The sequence below is a fragment of the Globicephala melas genome, chromosome 18 (assembly GCF_963455315.2).
Source record: "Globicephala melas chromosome 18, mGloMel1.2, whole genome shotgun sequence".
NCBI lineage: Eukaryota > Metazoa > Chordata > Mammalia > Artiodactyla > Delphinidae > Globicephala > Globicephala melas.
This window is the reverse complement of record NC_083331.1, coordinates 76106871-76125746: the sequence shown is the minus strand read 5'-3', so window position 1 is coordinate 76125746 and position 18876 is coordinate 76106871. Positions and strand designations below refer to the sequence as shown.

The 18876-nt window shown below is 42.7% G+C and overlaps 1 long non-coding RNA gene across 2 annotated transcripts in view; it reads right to left on the bottom strand.

Moving 5' to 3' along the window:
• Positions 1-17473: 17473 nt before the first annotated feature.
• The window catches only part of LOC132593842 (uncharacterized), a 41283-nt gene continuing 39880 nt past the window's right edge, over positions 17474-18876 (bottom strand). For both annotated transcript variants that reach the window (XR_009559761.1, XR_011376894.1), the window contains exon 3: positions 17474-17635. This is a non-coding gene — a long non-coding RNA (uncharacterized lncRNA). The remainder of the gene's footprint in view (positions 17636-18876) is intronic.

Here is an 18876-nt window from a genome sequence, read left to right as displayed (position 1 = left end):
TCACATGACAGCCAATGCAGCTGGTTGACATGAATCAGCATGAAGTCATTACCCCGTTGCTCCCATCTTATTATTTTGTTTTGTTTTGCTTTGTTTTGTTAACGTTTCGAGGCAATCAAGGTACTTTGAAGCTGGATGACCTAAGGTCAATTTCTCTCTCAGAATTTTATGAGCCATGTGATCTTGGGGAAGTAATAACAGTAAACTCCTTCTAATAACTAGGCTGCGTGTGTCGAGCCCTTGCTCCGTGCCAAGAATCGTGCTAAGCACGGAGCAGGAATTGTCACGTTTGCATCTCACGGACACCCTGGGCAGGTAAGTCACTCACCTTACCCGCCCAATGTGGTTTCGGTGGAGGATAATTAAGTTGCCTTACTAAACCCAGAGATGGTCCTGGGCATCAAAACAAGTGGCCTCGTGGGAGGACTTTGTTCCCTGCAACCCTGCAAAGCAGCACACAGACGTGCAACGCTGCTGCCCTGGCTTCTGTCTGAAGACAGTCCTGACTCAAGGTTCATAGCACAGGCTCGCAGGGGTGTTTTGTCCAGAGCAAGGTAGAGTCATCTCAGCACACGCTCCTTAGCAGGGGTACCAGCAGCCCCTGTGACCGTGAGCGTGGCAGCCAGCCAGGGGTGAGAACTTAGTTCTTAACACACATGACCCCCGCACCCAGCTGAGCCCAGACTCTAATCAGAAATTCCATTGCCTACAACTCTCGTAGCGTTCATTCTAACGATGTTTGCTTAATGTTTAATAAAAGCTGACATTTCTCTGTATAAGTAAGTCTGAAACAGAAAACGAATCTAGTTGTAGTTACTCCCAGTGACACCGTTTCCTCCACTGTGTAATTTTTGGCTAAGGACCAACAATTCTGCTTAAAAAGGATGTTGGACCACTTTCCACGTTTTAGTCATACATCTGGAGCTCAATTATCGTGACTTCATCTTTTCTATTGTCCCAGGTTATGTGTTAAATACAAAATATATATGTACTTCGAACTGAACTATAAAAGTTTGCCACTAGGTATTGGAATAAAATTTTTATTTTTCCAAGAACAAGCTTTGATCAAAAGGCAGGATTTTATTAAAGGACTGCAGATATTTTATGGCCTTTCTTATGTGCTTGCTGGAGTGTGTGTGTGTGTGTGTGTGTGTGTGTGTGTGTGTAGACACAAATAGTGTTATTGGTTGAATTATGTTCCCCCCAAATTCATATTTTGAAATCCCAAACCCCAGTACCTCAAAATGTGACTTCTTTGTAAATAGGGTCTTTGCAGATGTAGTCAAATTAAGATGAGGTCATTAGGGTGTGCTTTAGTTCAATCTGACTATGACTTATAAAAAGGGGAAATTTGGACACAGAAGCACATACACTGAGCATGTCATGTGAAGAAGGCGGGAACCAGGGTGATGTGTCTACAAGACAAGGACTGTCAGAGATCACCCGCCAGCCACCAGAAACTTGGGGAGAGGAACAGACTTGCTCTCACAGCCTCAGAGGGAACCAACCCTGCCCACACCTTGATCTCAGATTCTGGCCTCCAGACTGTGGGACAATAAGTTTCTATTGTTTAGGCACCTCAGTCTGTGTATTTTGTTATGGCAGCTCCAGAAAACCAATATAAATTTATAGATGATGGACGGATGGATGGATAGATAGATGATTGACAGATAGACGATTGACAGATAGATGATAATTAGATGATAGATTTAGCAACCTGCTTTGTATCCACAATCCTTTTCTTGTCTGTTTATATATATCTATATACATTTTTATTGAAGTGAAATATACATTCAGACCAGTGCACATATAGTAAGTGTACAAACTGGTAACTTTCTCAAAGTGGACACACCTGTGAACCACCATCCAGAATAAGAAACAGAACAGGGCTGGCACCCCAAGAGGCCCCTCTCCCAGCCACAACTCACCACCTTCCCAAAGGTACTGCTACCCTTATTTCTATCAACACAGATTAGTTTGCTGATCTTGACATTTATAAACGTAGGATTATATAATACGTACTATTGTTTATCTGACATGTTTCCTTAGTATTATGTTATGCAATTCGTCCATCCTGTTGGGTGTAGTGACATTTCATTTGTTTTCATTGCTAGACAGTAGTCCCTTGTACGAATACATCACAACTTATTTGTCATTTTACTACTGAAGGTCACAATATTTGTTTGCAGTTTGGGACTACCACAAATAATATTGCTGGAAATATTTTCATTTAAGACTTCGGTCTACATTTGTATGCATTTTGGGTGAACATCTGCTGAGGAGTAGAATTGCTGAATTGTAAAGTGTGCATATGTCAAGTTGTAGAAAATACTACCATTTTCTACGAGAGTTTCAGTTCTGTGGGCTCACCAACACTCATTCCAAATGTCTTCTTTCTTTCTCTCTCTTTTTCCTTCTTCTTGCTTGCTTTCTTCTGTTCTCTCACTCTCCATCTCTACTTCTTTCCTTGTCTTTCTTCTTTTCTATTTTTCATAACTGTTGCAATTCTGGTGAATATGTACTGTTACTTAATTTTATTTTCATTTCCCTGCTGAGTTTGAGCATCTTCTCATATTCTCATATGCTTATTGGTTACTTGGATAGACTCTTCTGTGAAGTACCATTTCAAGTCCAGCCTTCTTTTCTTTTTTATAGTATTCTTTTTTTTTTTCTTATAGATAAGCAGGAATTCTTCATTTATTCTGACAACTCTCTTGTTAGATATATGTATTGTAAAATCTTCGGTGGCGACTTTGGAGTTTGCATTTCCAAGTTCTTAATAGTATATTTTCATGAACAGAAGTTCTTAATTTTAATGAAGGAGACTTTTATGTTTTCCCCCCTTTCTGGGTAGCACATTTTGCATTCTATTTTTTAAAATCTTGCCTACTCCAAGGTCATACAGATAGTTTACATTTCATATTTACATCTACAACCCACCTGGAATTTATGTTGTGTATATTATGAGGTAGGAGTCACAATGTATTTGTAAAACATGGACACTCCATTAATTCTGTAGCATTTATTGAAAAGATCATCCTTTCCCCACTATATTACTGTTTCACCTTAAACTTATATCAAGTGAATGCATATGAATGGACCTTTTTCCAGGTTTTCTTTTAGTTTACCTGTTTATCCTCGTGACCGTAATACACTATTTCAAAAGCTGTGTAATAAAAGCCTTGATATCTTCTAGGACAAGTTTTCCAGTTTTGTTATTCTTTTTTGAGATTATCTTGGATATTCACATTTTTGAAACAGTTGATGGTATTTTGATTGAGATTGTGTTGAGTCTATCAATCAAATCACTGATGACTTTCAGTCTCTCCTTCCATGAACATAGTATATCCTTTTACTTATTTAGGTATTCTTTGATTTATTTCTATAAAATTTTCAGCTTAATTACTTTTGTTAGATTAATTCCTCATTGCTATATTTTTGATGCTATTATATTTTATATGATATCCTATTTGTTTATTGCTGGTATATAGAAATAAAATAGATTTTTGTATATGAACTCATCAGTGAAATTGCTAAATTGGCAAATTCATTTTAGTAGCTAGTCTGTGGACCCTTTTGGATTTTCTGTACGTATTATCATGTTGTCTGTGAATCAATACATTTTTATTTCTTCTTTTCAAAGCCTCATACATTTTCTTTCCTTAAAACGTTGGCCAGGAGCTCAAAAAGAACTATTCAGTAGAAGTGGTGATGGCAGCCATGCTTTCTCATTACTAACCTTGGGGAGAAATATTTCAGTACATTGCAATGAAAAAAGATGTTTTATATAGGTTATGCTGTAGATCACCTTTATCAGATGAAAGAAATTTCTTTTTATTCCTAGTGATTTTAAAATCATACATGCATGTTGAATTTTATCAAACAATTTATTTGTATCTGTTAGGATGATCTGCACTTTTTAATATAGGGAATTACAATGATCAATTCTTGAATCTTAAATCAACCTTGTATTCCAAGAATAAACCTCAGCTTGGTTTGATGGATTACATATGTCATACATTGACTCAATTTTCTAGTATTTTGTACAGGGTTTTTGCATCTATATGAAAGTGATAGCTTATAATTTTCTCTTTTTGTAATGCCCTCATCAAATTTGTCATTATCATTATGCTGATTTCATAAAAAGTTGAGAAGTACTCCCTATATCTCTATGACCTGAAATAGTCTGTATAATATTAGTGTATTTTCTTCCTTAAAAGTTTGGAAATTTTTACCAGTGAAGCCATGTGGCCTGGATATCTGTATGGGGGTGGGGAATAAGGGTTTTTAATTAATAAATTTACTTGTAAGATATAGGGCTCCTCAAATTTTCTATTTATTTTTGTCTTCATTTTGGTAAGCTGCGTTCTTTTAGGAATTTACCCTTTTTATATAAATTTTCAAATTTACTGGTATAAGGGTTATATATAATATTCCTTACCATCTTTTCAATGTCTGTAAAGTCTATCATGATTTTCCTTTTTTAGTGATATTCTTAATTTTGGTAGTATTTGTCTTCTCTCTTTCTCTCTCTCATTCTATAAATCTTGTCAGGAACGTAACAATTTTACTACTCCTACAAGAAAACCATTTTTGACTTATCTGTCATCTCTATTGTATATCTGGGTTTTATTCATTAATTTCTACTCTTATCTCTATTATTTCTATTCCCTTTGTGTTTAATGGGTTTGGGTTTTCAAACTCCTTGATCATTTACAGGGATTATTTAATATTTAGCCTTTCTTCTTTCGTAATATATAACTTTGAGGCTATAAATTTCCTTCTAAGTACAGTTTTCACTTCACCTCACAAGTTTTATTATGTTGTATTTTTATTTTCATTATGATTTAGTAAAAAATATTTTCTAATTCCCTTTGAGACTGCTTGTTTAACTCATAGGTTTTCTTACAGTGTATTAGTTAATTCCCAGTATTTGGCAGTTCCTGGCTATATATTTTTATTAATTTCTAGGTTGTTTCTAATGTGGCCGCATAACACAATCTGTACCATTTCAACGTTTTGAAATTTTTTGAGACATGTTTTATGGCCAAGCATATTTTCAGTTTCAGTAGGTGTTTATGGACTCTTACAAAAAAATCATATCCCTCTTTTGTTGGTTGGTGACTACTAATTTAATTTTAGGTGCAATTAAGAACACTTGTGGTCCTTGATTCACTCCATTGGCTTCCTGGAGAAGAAGTAAAAGAACTTTAAAGTTCTGAACACTTATGTAGCCATCAGCAAAAAGACAAGCTCTATTAGTGGGACATGTTATCAGTCAAGCCAAGTGGCAGCCAATCTGTGAACAGTAAATTCACTGTTCATCTGATGCCCTCAAATCCTTGGGGGGTCTAGAATGGAGGTAGACCTGCTCTTCTTTGTAGAGGAATGCAAAGTGTTTTAGGTACTGTAAAGGTGTACTCTCCTTTCTGTGGTCCTAAGTCCTCCCATTCATCCTTTCTCTCTCTCCCAGTGCCTTCACTCTCTTCAGTCAGGCTCTCATTGGTTCTTCACAGAAAGGACTGCCAAGCTCAATGTCAACAGACTCTTAACTGGTCTTGTTGCCTCTAATCTCACCTCTGCAAATAAGATTGTTTGTAAAGTCCAATCACCCACGTCACTCCTTCAAGTGGCTTCATAGGACCTACGTAATAAAGTCCAAACATGTTACCATGACATCTGAGGCCCCGTGACCAAGCCCTAGCCTTGTATCCTGCCTCATAACCCCATACACTGTGTGCACAGTCACCAAATGTTTAGCATAGCCCCTCACTGTCATGATTTTAGGCTGGGCCATCAGCATGGAACACTTGCCCCTCCTCACCAAACACTATTTATTCTTTTTGTTTCAGCTCCCTCTTAGCATCTTCTCTGAAAACTTTCCTAAAGCCCTTCATGGTCCCAGAGTTTGTCCCTTCTCTGAGATCCTATCCCATTTCTCCATTTCTCTTCTGTGCATAGTGTCCTGTGTCCTTCCCTGCCTGACTCACTGGAATGCCAGCTCCTGAAATATGCAGCCCTTGTTGAAAGCATTTTTTGGTCACCTCGTCAGTATTTTACATGGATCTCTGCAGACACGCTCAATAAATGAATGTGGAATGGAATCCCCTAGAGCCTGTTATTGCCCATAGTAACTTGTAAAGTATGTGTGCTTCTTAGAACCAGTTTTTCAAGTGAAATGAGTCATCTGAAGGTCAGGCTATATCAGTGTGATATTCTGTAAGGAAGTCTAAAGCAGGAAGCATTAAGAAAGCAGTAGCTCAGAGTTGGGGATAAACAAGATTAAGTAGAAAGGGAAGTATGGGTCGCCTTCCAACTTAGAAGATTAGAATTTCCACTTTCTGCATATTAAAAATAAATCTACTATCTGAAATCAAAGGATGTGGTCAGTGAGTGTTCCCTCCCCCCACCCCTTGGAGAGCTTTGCCTCTTGACGGTCAGTGTTTCAGAGTTTGCCTCTATAATCCCGAGTTCAAATATATCAGCTGCAGTTTGAGATGCTTGAGATGGGACTTGTTGAATTGGCTGAGAAATATAACCAAGAAGGAGTTTAGATGGTTCTCCCGATTATCTTTCACGTCCTTATCCCTCTTGGGAAAGAAGGGGAGAGAACTATTTTATGACATACCATAATGCAGTGGGCTTCTCATCAACGCAACACCCAGGCTGGAAACCTTGACGCAAGTGTCTGATCTACGCTTCTTTCATTTGCTTCTTTCTCTGCCAATAACTGCTATTATTTCTTCCCCCCAAATTGACCACAGGTTAGACATTTCCTTTCCATCACATCCCCTCTGACCAGCTCTTGCCTCCATTGTTTCCTGATGATTCTCAGGCCCTTTCTCCTCTTGCAATCACCTTGCATGTGTCCACAGTTATCTTCCTTAATCAAGGTGTAATCAGGGCACTCTGTTCCGAAGAGATCATAATGGATCCATACCACCTGGACAACCATATTTCATTTCCTCTGCCTAACTGTCAAGTCCATCCATTACTTGGGCTCACTTTATTATCCAATCCCATCTTCTTCTTCTTTCCAAAATGTAAAATCTAGTTCAGAGGTCGTATGATACGATGGTTAAAAGTATGAATTTGGCTCCATCACTTACAGGTTGTGACACTGAACTAACCTCTATGTGCCCCAGTTTCCTCACAGGTAAAGGGGGTGTAACTGTATCACCTTACAAACTTATGGTGAAAATTAAGTGATTGGATATATAAAGTGCATCAAATGGTAACACACCTAGTCAAAGCTATAAATATGAAGTAGATGATGCTTACTGCAATGAAGTGGATCTACTTACTTTTATCAGCCCTGTGTTTGCTCTTTTCTCTCTGTTTCTACAGAATTATCTGAACTCTGTAGCCTTTCAAGACTGTGACCACATCCCAGATCACTCACAATGATTAAGTTGTCCTCTTTGCTACACTCTTCCATCTTGCTAGATCAGTTCTTCACAGACCAACATGCTGCCAGGTTCTTTTGTGAAGGGTCATTTTATGTGTCAACTCGACTGGAGGTGGGGTGTCTGGATTATGGTTCTTTCTGGGTGGGTCTGAGGAGCGCATTTCTGGATGAGATTAGCATTTGAACTGGTGACTCAGTAAAGCAGCTTGACCTCCCCTAGTTGGAGGGGAGGGGGCATCATCCAATCCATTGAGGGCCTCAACAGAACAAAAGGTGCAGGACAGGACGGAGGAGGACTTTGCTCCCTTTCCTGTCTGCCCGCCTGGGTGTGCTGGGGGATATCCATCTCCAGCCCTCAGACTGGGATTCCTGCTCCCCTGGTTCTCAAGCTTTTTGACCTGGACTGAATTACACCTGGGGTCTCCTGGGGTTTCTAGCTTGCAGATGGCAGATGGTGGGACTTCTCAACCGCCACAATTACTTGGCCAATTCCTCACAATAAATCTCTATTTATCTATCTATCTCTCTATCATCTATCTATCCATCCACCCATCCTGCTGGTTCCTCTGGAGAACCCTGACTAATAAGGCTTTAAGTAGTTTATGTTGATCTTCCCTAGCTAAATTTTAATTTATTCATTTATTAATCCATTTTCTCAACAAATATTTATTGAGACCATGTTACTAGCTTTACAACCTTCTGTTCAATAAACGCATCCCTGGTTTACCTGTGATCTCTACCTTTATAACATGATAATAAGCTCACAGTCTAGAGGAGACTTATCATTTTAGGATTATGTCATCAGTGCTTACATTTAATTACATCCTGGAAATGTCTGCATTTTTTCACTTTTGGTAAAATTTCCTGTAGGTATTTCTTTATATATATATATATTACATAAGTAATAAGTATATGTAATATACTTCTAGAAAAATTCCACTCATATATAAATTCCATTCATGTATGAATTGCATATATCTTTCTCTCTCTATATATCTATATTGCATATATTTCAGGCTACCCCACATATTCTTACCTGTGAAAAATGTTGATTGCTTAATACCTTAGAGTTTTCACTCTACAAGAAGGGGTTTGTCTTCAAAGAAGCTTTGGAAATGATGCAGAACGGAAGCCCCTCTGTAAGATTTACAATGAAAATGGGTACATCAAAGGCTCTAAGCAAGTCTTCAGTAAAGAAATGATTAATTTTGTTTAATTTAGCATTTTCACACTTACGTGGTTCTCCATGATTTTTCCTAAGAAATGCAGTGCTAGGAGTTATTACAACTAAAATTCTATCTCCCAACAAGGAGTTATCATGTGATTTTGTGGAATTGAATGTACCCACAATAGATCTGAAAAGATCAAATATTAAATAAATCACTACGCTGCCATGGCAATTATACTATTTGTGTAAATGTATGTATGTATATATGAAAGTTAATTATTGATTAAGCTTATTATCTAAATTCCTAATATTCTGTTTACTTATTACCTAGCTTATAGAAGTTAAAAACCACAATCGCATGTTAAGACACATTTCTATAATATTCAAGTTTAGCTTTTTTATTATCCGTCTTTTCCTGAAGATGTTAGGAGCCTATCTGATTTGGCTATAACTGAATTTGAATAGTTAATATCCAACCCAAATTATCCATTATTCCCCTGTTTTAGTGCTGCTTTTATTTCACTTTGAATTCTCATGGTAAGTAAAGTGTCCATTCCTTCGTTTTTAGCCAATCAAAAGAATGTATAGGCTTTTACCATAAATTAGTATACTAAAATGGCTTTTCAGACGTGTGGACATTTGGAAAGACCAATTTTTTTCCTTAGGAAATAATACATCCTTTTGTGGTAGACAGAGTAATGGGTCCCAAAGATGTCTCCGTCTGTGTCCAGAACATGGTCATAAGTTACGTTGCAGATGGGATAAAGTTGCTGATCAGCTGACCTTGAGATGGGGAGAGTCCGGGATCACCCAGGTGGGCCCAGTGTTATCGTGAGGGATTCAGGGTCGGAGAGATGCCCTGTGAGCCAGGCTCCACTGGCCGTTGCTGGCCTTGGGGATGACAGGGGCCACAAGCCAACGAGTGCAGCCCTGCCAGCATCTTGGTTTTAGCCCAGTGAGACCCATCTTGGACTTCTCACCTGCAGAGCACTAAGATAAGGAATGTAAATTTACCACCAGGTGTGCAGTCAGAAACTAACATGACCCCCGGTGGCTTGTGGGAAGGGAAGTTGAAGAAAGCCGTTCTCCTGAAAGCTAGGGTTGGTTCAGGCTAGTTAGAGGGAGAAAAAAACTACCTTGGTCCATAAGGCAGACACAGGGCTTGATCTAGGTCTTTAGCCCTACTTACCCTCTCCACCGACTCACGGGTGATCCAGGGATCCCTCCCCATGGGCTCTGGCCCCGGTTCCCAGCGTCAGTCTGGGAGGTGGGGAGGAACCAGCTTCAGTCTAGACTCAGGTGATCCCCGAAGCCCCCAACTCCTGATCCTGCTTGGAAGCCCCTCCCTGCTGTAGCTAGGAGGCTGCCCACCTGTTTTTGTGGGCTCACCTCTGCCTTTCACCAGTAAGCCAACTGGGCTGTAAGTTGGCCGCTGCTCCTGCTGGGAACCTCTTAGGTAGCTCGGTCCATTTCTCTGAGCCTCCCTGTTCCCACAGCCCATCTCAGGATGCGAGCCTGGGGCCAGCCTTCCGTGCTTCTGAAGATCCCACCTGATACCAAACACCCAACCGGGGAACCCTGGGTCGGCCAGTTCTGGCTGTGCATCCTGCCCCGCACCGCCCGCTAACTTTAGGGCCAGGACATGTGGTCCAGCCCAGTGCCTCCCAGGCTCATCCGTTCAGACTCCCAGCTCTCCCTCACCCCAAAAGCCTAACTCCAAACCTACCACCTCAAGATCCAAATGGCTTTTTCTCTGCTAGAAAGCGTGACCCTCACACTCTGACCTCTTTCACTGCCAGAAAGGTCACCTCCTAGCTGATCTCCACACACCCATCCCTCCCTCTCTCCCCCGAAGACCCTGTCACAACTGAGCTCTGGATTTCCTTACCCTCACTCCGCCTCTACCAGTCACGTCCTCTGGGACTTTGCTGGGTCTCTTGATTTTTCATTTTAAAGAGGGTAATTTTTTTCTTTTTATTAAACTATTTTTTATTGTGGTAAAATATATATAACATGAAATTGTAACCATTTTGACTATACAGCTCAGTGACATGACGTACACTCACATTGCTGTGCAAACATCCATTTCCAGGACCCTTTTTATCTTGTAAAACCAAACCTCTGTCCCTTTAAACTGTAACTCCCTACTCACCCCTGCCCCAGCCCCTGGCAACCACCATTCTACTTTCTGTCTCTATGAATTTGAGGACTCTAGGGACCTCACCTAAGTGGAATCATACAGTGTTTGTTCTTTTGTGTCTGCCTTACTTGATTTAGCATAAGGTTTTCAAGGTCCATCTATGTTGTAGCATCTCAGAACGTCATTCCTTTTTACGACTGAATACTATTTCACTATACGGTTGGATCACATTTTGTTTATCTGTTCATCTATTGATGGACACTTGGGCTGCTTCCGTCTTATGCTCAGTGTGAGTGATGCTGCTACAAACGTGGATGGACAGGATCTCTTTGAGTCCCTGCTTTCACCTCCTTTGGGACTTCCCTCTGATGCGGTAACTGGATAGTGTGGTAATTCTCTGTTTCACTTTTTGAGGAGCGGCCAGACTGTTTGCCGCAGTGGCTGGACCATTTACATTCCCACGAGAAATGTCTGAAGGCTCCAATTTCTCTGCATCACCGTCAATACCTGTATGTTCCGTTTTCTTGATTGTACTCAGCCTGGTCTCTGGGTCTTCAATCACTTCCTCTTCCCTGGCTACTTTCCTTCTGGTGGCAAACATGCGGGCTTGCACTTGGTCTTAGAGCAAACCTTCCCTGGACAAGACTTCACGTCCATGCACCCCGTTCCCTGCTTTCAACCTCACATTCTCAAGTCATTGGCCTTTAGTTTGTTGTTTAATCCAACCGAACATGCTTCTCAAACCCTCTGCTCTAGTGGCACGTCCTTCTGGCTCCCTTTCTCAACCCCCAGCCAGTGCAAGTCTCTGGGTCCCTGCTGCTCAGGGGCTGGTGGCAGAAGCAACACGGGGAGCCCGTGAGAAATGTAGATCAGCCCCCAGACGTGTAGGATCAGACCTGCATTGGTGCAGATCCCAGGTCGTGTTCTGTGCGCATCCGAGTCTGAGCAGACGGCTCCCACCGACACCCATCCTCTTCTCCGGGCGTCTCCAGCGCTGGCCCTCTGGACCCACATCTGCCTCCCTGGATGTTGGTTCTCATGTATTTGCTTGTTTACTTCCTCGCCCCTTCTTGTACTTTGATCCCCCAGGGCTCTCTTCTTAGACCCCTTCTTTTGAAACTCAACCCATTCTTCTAGCATGTCCTCATTCATCCACATGCCTGACGTGGTCACTTACACATCCTTGAACCTGGACTGCGTCTAGCTAGAGCTCTCCCTCGAACTCCAGGTTGTAATTTTATCTGCCAAGTGGAGCTTGGCCTCCCATCCTCGCCGGGCACACGGCCCCCAGCACAGCAGAATCCAGCTCAGCCCCAGGATCCGCTCTGCTTTTGAAGGAGGCATCACCATCTCCGCAGTCACCCTCAGGTCAACTCTGATTCCTACTCGTTTCCTCATTCCTCTTAGTAACCAAAGCCTATTAATTCTATTTAATAGCCAGATGGTGTCAGAACTACCCAGTGAGCTCCCATACCTCCTCCCTCTCTGAGAGCCACATTGCATCATTTCGGAGGGTTCCCCCCGTGACCCACTCTCTCTCCCTCTTTGGTACCAATGCAGTGCAGGTCCTCATCTGCTGTCACCTCTGCAGTGGCCTTAACTGGATTCTTATCCCTAGCCTCAGTCCACTGCGACCTGTTTTCTTTCAAAAAATATGTAGTCCTATAATTCCCTTAATTAAAAAAATGCAACGTTTCCCTATTCCTTATAGACCAAGGTCCAAATTTCTATGAAAGACTTTCACATTCCTTCCTAATCTGTTTAAAGCCTATCATATTTTTCTTAGCCTCATCCTCCTGGTCTATGTTCTATATCAGTGACTCTTAACCCTGGCTGTAATTAGAATCACCTGCGGAGATTTAAGACACCAAAGCATCAATGCCCAAGACCTGCCATACATCAAAGACTCAGGGAATGAGGTCCCCACCCTGGTGGTGTGAAAATTAGAATAGGAGCAGACAAGAGTCCTTGAACTTCAAGGGCACACCACTCGCCATGGTCTCTAGCAGGTGGCATCTTAAGTCCCTACCCTAGCAAAGAACCATCTCTATTTGTGGGGAAACTGAAAATGAGAGAACATTCTTTCCTTTGCAGAAGCAGCCCCTCTTGTAATATCCGTAATGGATTTCACTTTCATTCCAACTTAGCAAAGATGAAAGTGCGTGTAAGAAGTTCAGTAAAATATAATCTTCTAGGAATTAAGACTTGCCAGGGGATGCATTAACTTAATTGGCCTCTATTGATAGAATGAAGGCAAGTAACAGAGTGGTCTCCATATGTATCATAAAAGGATATTTGTTGTCTAGATTTAAGAGAAACTCATAAAGTGATGCGTGTGTATTCGTGTGTGTGCATGTGCGTGCAAGCATGAGCATACTCGTGTGTGTGTATGTATGGGTGCAGTGGTACGGCTGTGTGGTCTGCAATGCTCTTTTGCAGACTTACTTTGCCTCTGAAGCCTGATTTCACTGATTTTTCAACTAAGCACTTTACAAATCCTCAGTGCGAGTGAGACTTTACTGATATTCTGAATAGTGATGAAAACCATTTAAAAAATCCCAAACAAGTTAAGAGGAAGAAAATGTTTTGCACCAAATTTTTTTTTTTTTTTGCGGTACACGGGCCTCTCACTGTTGCAGTCTCTCCCTTTGCGGAGCACAGGCTCCGGACACACAGGCTCAGCGGCCATGGCTCACGGGCCCAGCCGCTCTACGGCATGTGGGATCTTCCCGGACCGGGGCACGAACCCGTGTCCCCTGCATCGGCAGGCGGACTCTCAACCCCTGAGCCACCAGGGAAGCCCTTTTGCACCATATTTAAGCAGCTCTTTAATTTGCCAAGATGCCATATTGAATTTTCCAGCCTATTCTCTACATAGTTTTAGGATTTGATTCTTTCAAATAATAAAATATATTGAGTATTATTGTTTTGATAGATTACCATTTCCCCCAGTACACTAGAAGCTGGCTGAAAAATATTTCTCAGCCTTTTATTCCAATGGTATGCTATTTCAAAACTTTTAAAAATGATTCTTTTGGAAGAGGCGGTGGCGTTTCTGAGTCATCTTGAATTTCCACCTACTGCCCAGTAAACACAGTACGACTAGGACAGCACAACAGAAATTACAGGAAGAGCATCTGCTAAAAACTAGGTGATAAGACCCCCCATGGCCTTCAGAATGCCAGAGAGGGACCCATGACAGCCACAAGACCTGAAGGGAGTCATAACTGGCTTGGCAGGAGGCGGGGCGAGGCAGCAGGCAGCCCACGGATGTGGGGACAGCAGAGCAAACAGCCTGCGACTCACTGGAAAGCATGGGAGTCAGTTTCCAGCTGTGGAAACAGGAGAAGCTTTGCAAACTCTGACTTGTGGATGAGTGCAAGGGTCCCTCCTCGAACTCACCAGCCAGGCTCCCTTCCAGGACAGACTCCAACGTACAGAAGCTGCTGGGGATACAGTCAGAAGTGAGCAGGACAGAGCCAGTCGGGGAGGGGACGATAGGGCTGGTGAGCACAGCCAGGAAGTCTCTGCAGGGACCAGCCACAACCTGATCCCCTGATCAGTCGTGAAAACCACTGAAGAGGGCGCTCGAGAGCCAGGAAGCTAGAAAAGCTCTTCGAACCTCTCTCCTCCCTCCTGAAAACAGAAGAGCTCACCTCCGGAGAAAATGAGCCACAGAAAAGGATCGCAGGATAATTCCACCCAATGTTATCCTCAGACAAAGCAGAGTAAGGAAGAGAATGACATTCCTACAGCCAATGCCTGCAAGACACAGCCATCCACAAAACCTACGAGAAACAGAACCCATGATACTTCAGCATGAACCGAACGAGGTGAAGGAAATAACAGAAGATAGTAAAGAATGACATAACTCAGAATTAGTGCATCTTGGGGAGGCGGTGCCAGTAGTAGGGGATGAAGAGAAAAAATCGTCTTAGAAAAATGAGATGTAAATCAGGAGAAATACACAGTGCCTTCAGAGAAGGTGAAAAGAAGGGAACGCTTCAAAATCAAAAAGAAGGCATTCAAGAAAAAGTGGAAAAATTTAGACCATAGGCAAAGAAGTTTCAGAATAAGTACAACAGAATTTCCTAAAGAAGAAAGCAATGACATAAAGGGTAAAAACTAAACCTTAATCACTCTTCCCTGAAATAAAAAGGAAAGCCTAAACTACATACTGAAATGGGACCCTGCATTCCTGGGCGGGGTGAACCGCCCTGGGCAGGGCAGGTGGGTTATGTGAAAGGGAGCCTGACTCTACACGTGTTTGGTTTCTGTTTATGAGAACAATGTTAGGATTCGGAAACACCAGTGTGGAGAAGAAACCAGTGAAGAGAAAGAAAATTTCAAAACTCTTTAGTTAGTCTCGAAATGTGGAGGTATAGCATTACTGTGGTTCCTATACTTGGGAAAACTCACTTTCTGTACGTAATGAATTTATCCAGACACTCCATGCAGAAAAGGAATCACGGCAGTAAGTGGATATTGTCCACTGAGCATATGGTCGCTCCAAAATTGTTATCCAAAGACCCATCAGGGGAGGAAATGCACCAGCAAAGAAAGATGAGCTTCGCTCTCACGGTAGTAAATTAAGACGCTCGGAGGGCAACCCCTGCGGAGGGGTAAGGTCATTTTCCCCCTTAATTAAAAGAAAACAAAATTGTGTGGGCCGAAGCCTTGACTTATACAATGGACATGTACTTCCTGTTTGGAAATGTCATTGGATTCAGGGAATCAATAACGTTCAGACCTGCCTTCCTTTCCTGGGACAGCTATTTTGATATTCTCGTAATGAACTCTTATCATTGCATGGTCACGGCCACCTTCACTCTGGCACTTGTGATGTTCCTTTAACCTTTTAAAATAAGAAGCTAATAGGACCATGGGACCCACCCAATTGGATGAAGAATTGCAAATTTTCTTCAGGCGTGAAAAACAAAGAAAGAGGATGTCGAAAAGTTCATTCTAGGCATTTCTAAAAACAGCTAAATGCTCTGGCGCCAAAGCTGGTCACTTAGTCAGCTCTTTCTGTGTAAAAGTAAACAATAAAGGTATTGGTAAGGATAACTTGATAGATTCTCTTAAAAGCAATGAAAATTGATAGAAAAAATAGTTTTCCATCTTTTAGATCAGAAAAGAGACAAGTTTGAACTATCCGATGAAGGTTTTAAGTATGGAATTCCCCAAGAAAGGGACTTAACTAAGGAAATAAATGTTTTCTTATCCTGGAAATAAAATGGAGAAGAAATAATCAAGAGTTATATTTATTTTATTACCTAGTAAGTAAGCAAAGTTTAAAGTCCTGTGGGCGATTTTCCAGAAAGGGTATTATAATAGTAAGAGGATTTCCAGAGAGGGTGTTACAAGGAAACCAAATGAGCAAATATTTGGGGCAGATGGTGTGTAAAGCACTGCCATGCCTTGGAACGCCCCAGAACATAGTGGTTTCTTCAGAAATAATAAAATGTGCTGCACTAGACTCACATATGTGCATAAACTTTTGGTCAAATATCAGCTGACCCAGGATCTCCCTGCTCAGGAAAGTGCAGCTGCCCAGGGAAGATGGGTGGACAGAGGATGGACCGGAGGCAGGGACAGGGCAGGTGAGCTTGCCCAGCGGATCCAAGGTGATCGGAGGGGCTGCCCCTTCCTACGGTTCCCACGGGGGGTCGTGAGCCCCACCTGCCAGCCTGCTCTCCACCCTGGGCTTCCCTTGTCCTGTCTTGGGTTTTACGGCCATCAGTCACCCGGGGCGGGCACTCAGCCACCAGTGTTTTCTCTCGCGCGCCACACATAATTCACATCCTTCCCAAATATGGGAAAGGCTGTATTCTTTCCGAAGCACGGGACGGGGGACCACACTCAGGCTAGAATTTGCACGTGTTTTGAGATCTGTTTTGTTTTCCTGTGAGTCATCTGAGTAACACTCACTAAAAGCATTGCATTCAAACGGCTTTTACAGAACCAAGAATTGCATATTTTGAAATGAAAACCTGACAGGAGAAGGCCAGTGGCTCAGTGTTGGCAGGTCAGGCAGGGAAGCTTGGTATCAGTTAGCAGGCGTCTGGCCGGTGTGCCTGGTCCGGGACTCGGGCCGGACACCTTGGTGCTGGGGATTCCGTCAAGGACTCAGTGTGTCTGCCTAACTTTAGGTCTAGCAGAGTTGGGGAGATGAGTGGTGAATGAAACACAGCGAATAACTTGTACCCTGGAGCATTTTTGCAGAATGCAATGCAGCAGTGGAGGCAGCGTTCCAGGCCATCCTGTGAGAGGGCAGTGGGGACCTGGCCTACGGCTCTATTTTTAATAAGTGAGGTCACGGAGTATTTATATGTACCCTTGGGGCAGCCCTACCACCAAAACAGGGACGTACAAGCTTACACTTTAGTGACCCGCTGTTCACCAACTTCCAGTTTCATTACATTTAAGCATTTTATTACTTTGGTACAAGGCAGTAGAGAAGAAAAACAAAAGAAAAACAACCTGATGGATGAAGAACGCATTTTCTTTCTACCTCCCTCCAAAACTGTCATTTTCTTCCTTTCAAAAGAGAAGACAGATCAACAGACTGTCCATTCAGTCAATGGAGTATTATTCGGTGATTAAGAGAAATGAGCTATCAATCCACAAACTGGCATGCTGGCATGGAGAGATTTTTTTTTTTTTTTCCCAGAGTTCTCATGTTTACTTCTTCTTCTTTTTTTTTTTTTTTTTTTTTTTTTGCGGTACACGGTCTTCTCACCGCTGTGGCCTCTCCTGTTGCAGAGCGCAGGCTCCGGACACGCAGGCTCAGCGGCCATGGCTCACGGGCCCAGCCGCTCCGCGGCATGTGGGATCTTCCCGGACCGGGGCACGAACCCGCGTCCCCCGCATCGGCAGGCGGACTCTCAACCACTGCGCCACCAGGGAAGCCCTACTTCTTTAAAAAAAGAAAAAAATTATTGAAGTAGAGTTGATTTACAACATCATGTAAGTTTCAGGTGTACAGCACAGCAATTCAGTTTCATATATATATGTATACATATATATTCTTTTTCAGATTCTTTTCTCTTACAGGTTATTACATAATATTGAGTAGAGTTCCCTGTGCTATACAGCAGGTCCTTGTTGGTTATCTATTTCATCCATAGTAGTGTGTATATGTTAATTCCGTGGAGGGATCTTAAATGCATGGTACTAAGTGAAAGAAGCCAGTCTGAAAAGGCTACACACTGTGTGATTCCAACTACGTGACATCCTGGAAGAGGCAAAACGATGGAGACAGTGAAAGATCAGTGGCCCCCAGGGGTTTGGGAGGAGGAGGGATGGATGTGAGGGGCACAGAAGACGTTTAGGGCGGTGAGACTGTCCTGCATATGATACTATATGGCGCATACATGTCACTATACATTTGTCTAAACCCATAGGATGTACAACACAATGAGTGAACCCTAAGGTAAACTATAGACTTTAGTTAATAATAAGGTTTCAACATTGGCTTGTCCATTGTCACAAATGGACCACATCAATGCGAGATGTTATTAACAGGGGACACTGCCCGGGGTGTGGGTGGTCAGTTATGGGAACTCTGTATTTTCCAGTCAATTTTTCTATAACTCTAAAACTGTACTAAAAATACAGTCTATTTATGTTTTTCCTTAAAGTGAAGACATGCCCTGGAATTTCTTAGCGTCTCTGCACTGTGTTCTACGGGGAAGCTTGAGGCCACATGCTTGGGCCCTTCACTTTCTCGGCGTGTCCCTGCCTCGCAGCCCTGAAAAACCTCTCCAGGGAGACAGGAGTGTCGAGAAGTGGATGCCAGTTCTGTTCCCATGACTCCTCTCTTGGCCCTCTGTCCACAAGGAATCTGAGCGCCAGGCTGGCACCCAAGCACACTTCGGAAGCTTCCAGCCCCGACTCCACCAGGAGTTCAGGGACTGGAGTGAAAAACCAACAGTTTCTGCCCAGTTCCCAGGGCCGAGTGGAGCAGGGGCTGTTTCTCTTTCCCTCGAGATGACTCGTCCCAGGATGAGAGCGAATCACAGGCGTTTGGTAACAGTGTGTCCCGCGTCCTCCGTGGCCGTGGGGTCCTGCCGGGGGGGTGCCTGGACTGTGCCCCTCAGCCAGCGCCCCAGCGGGCGGAACCTAGGGCTGACACTGACCGGTCCCTAGGCCACGGGC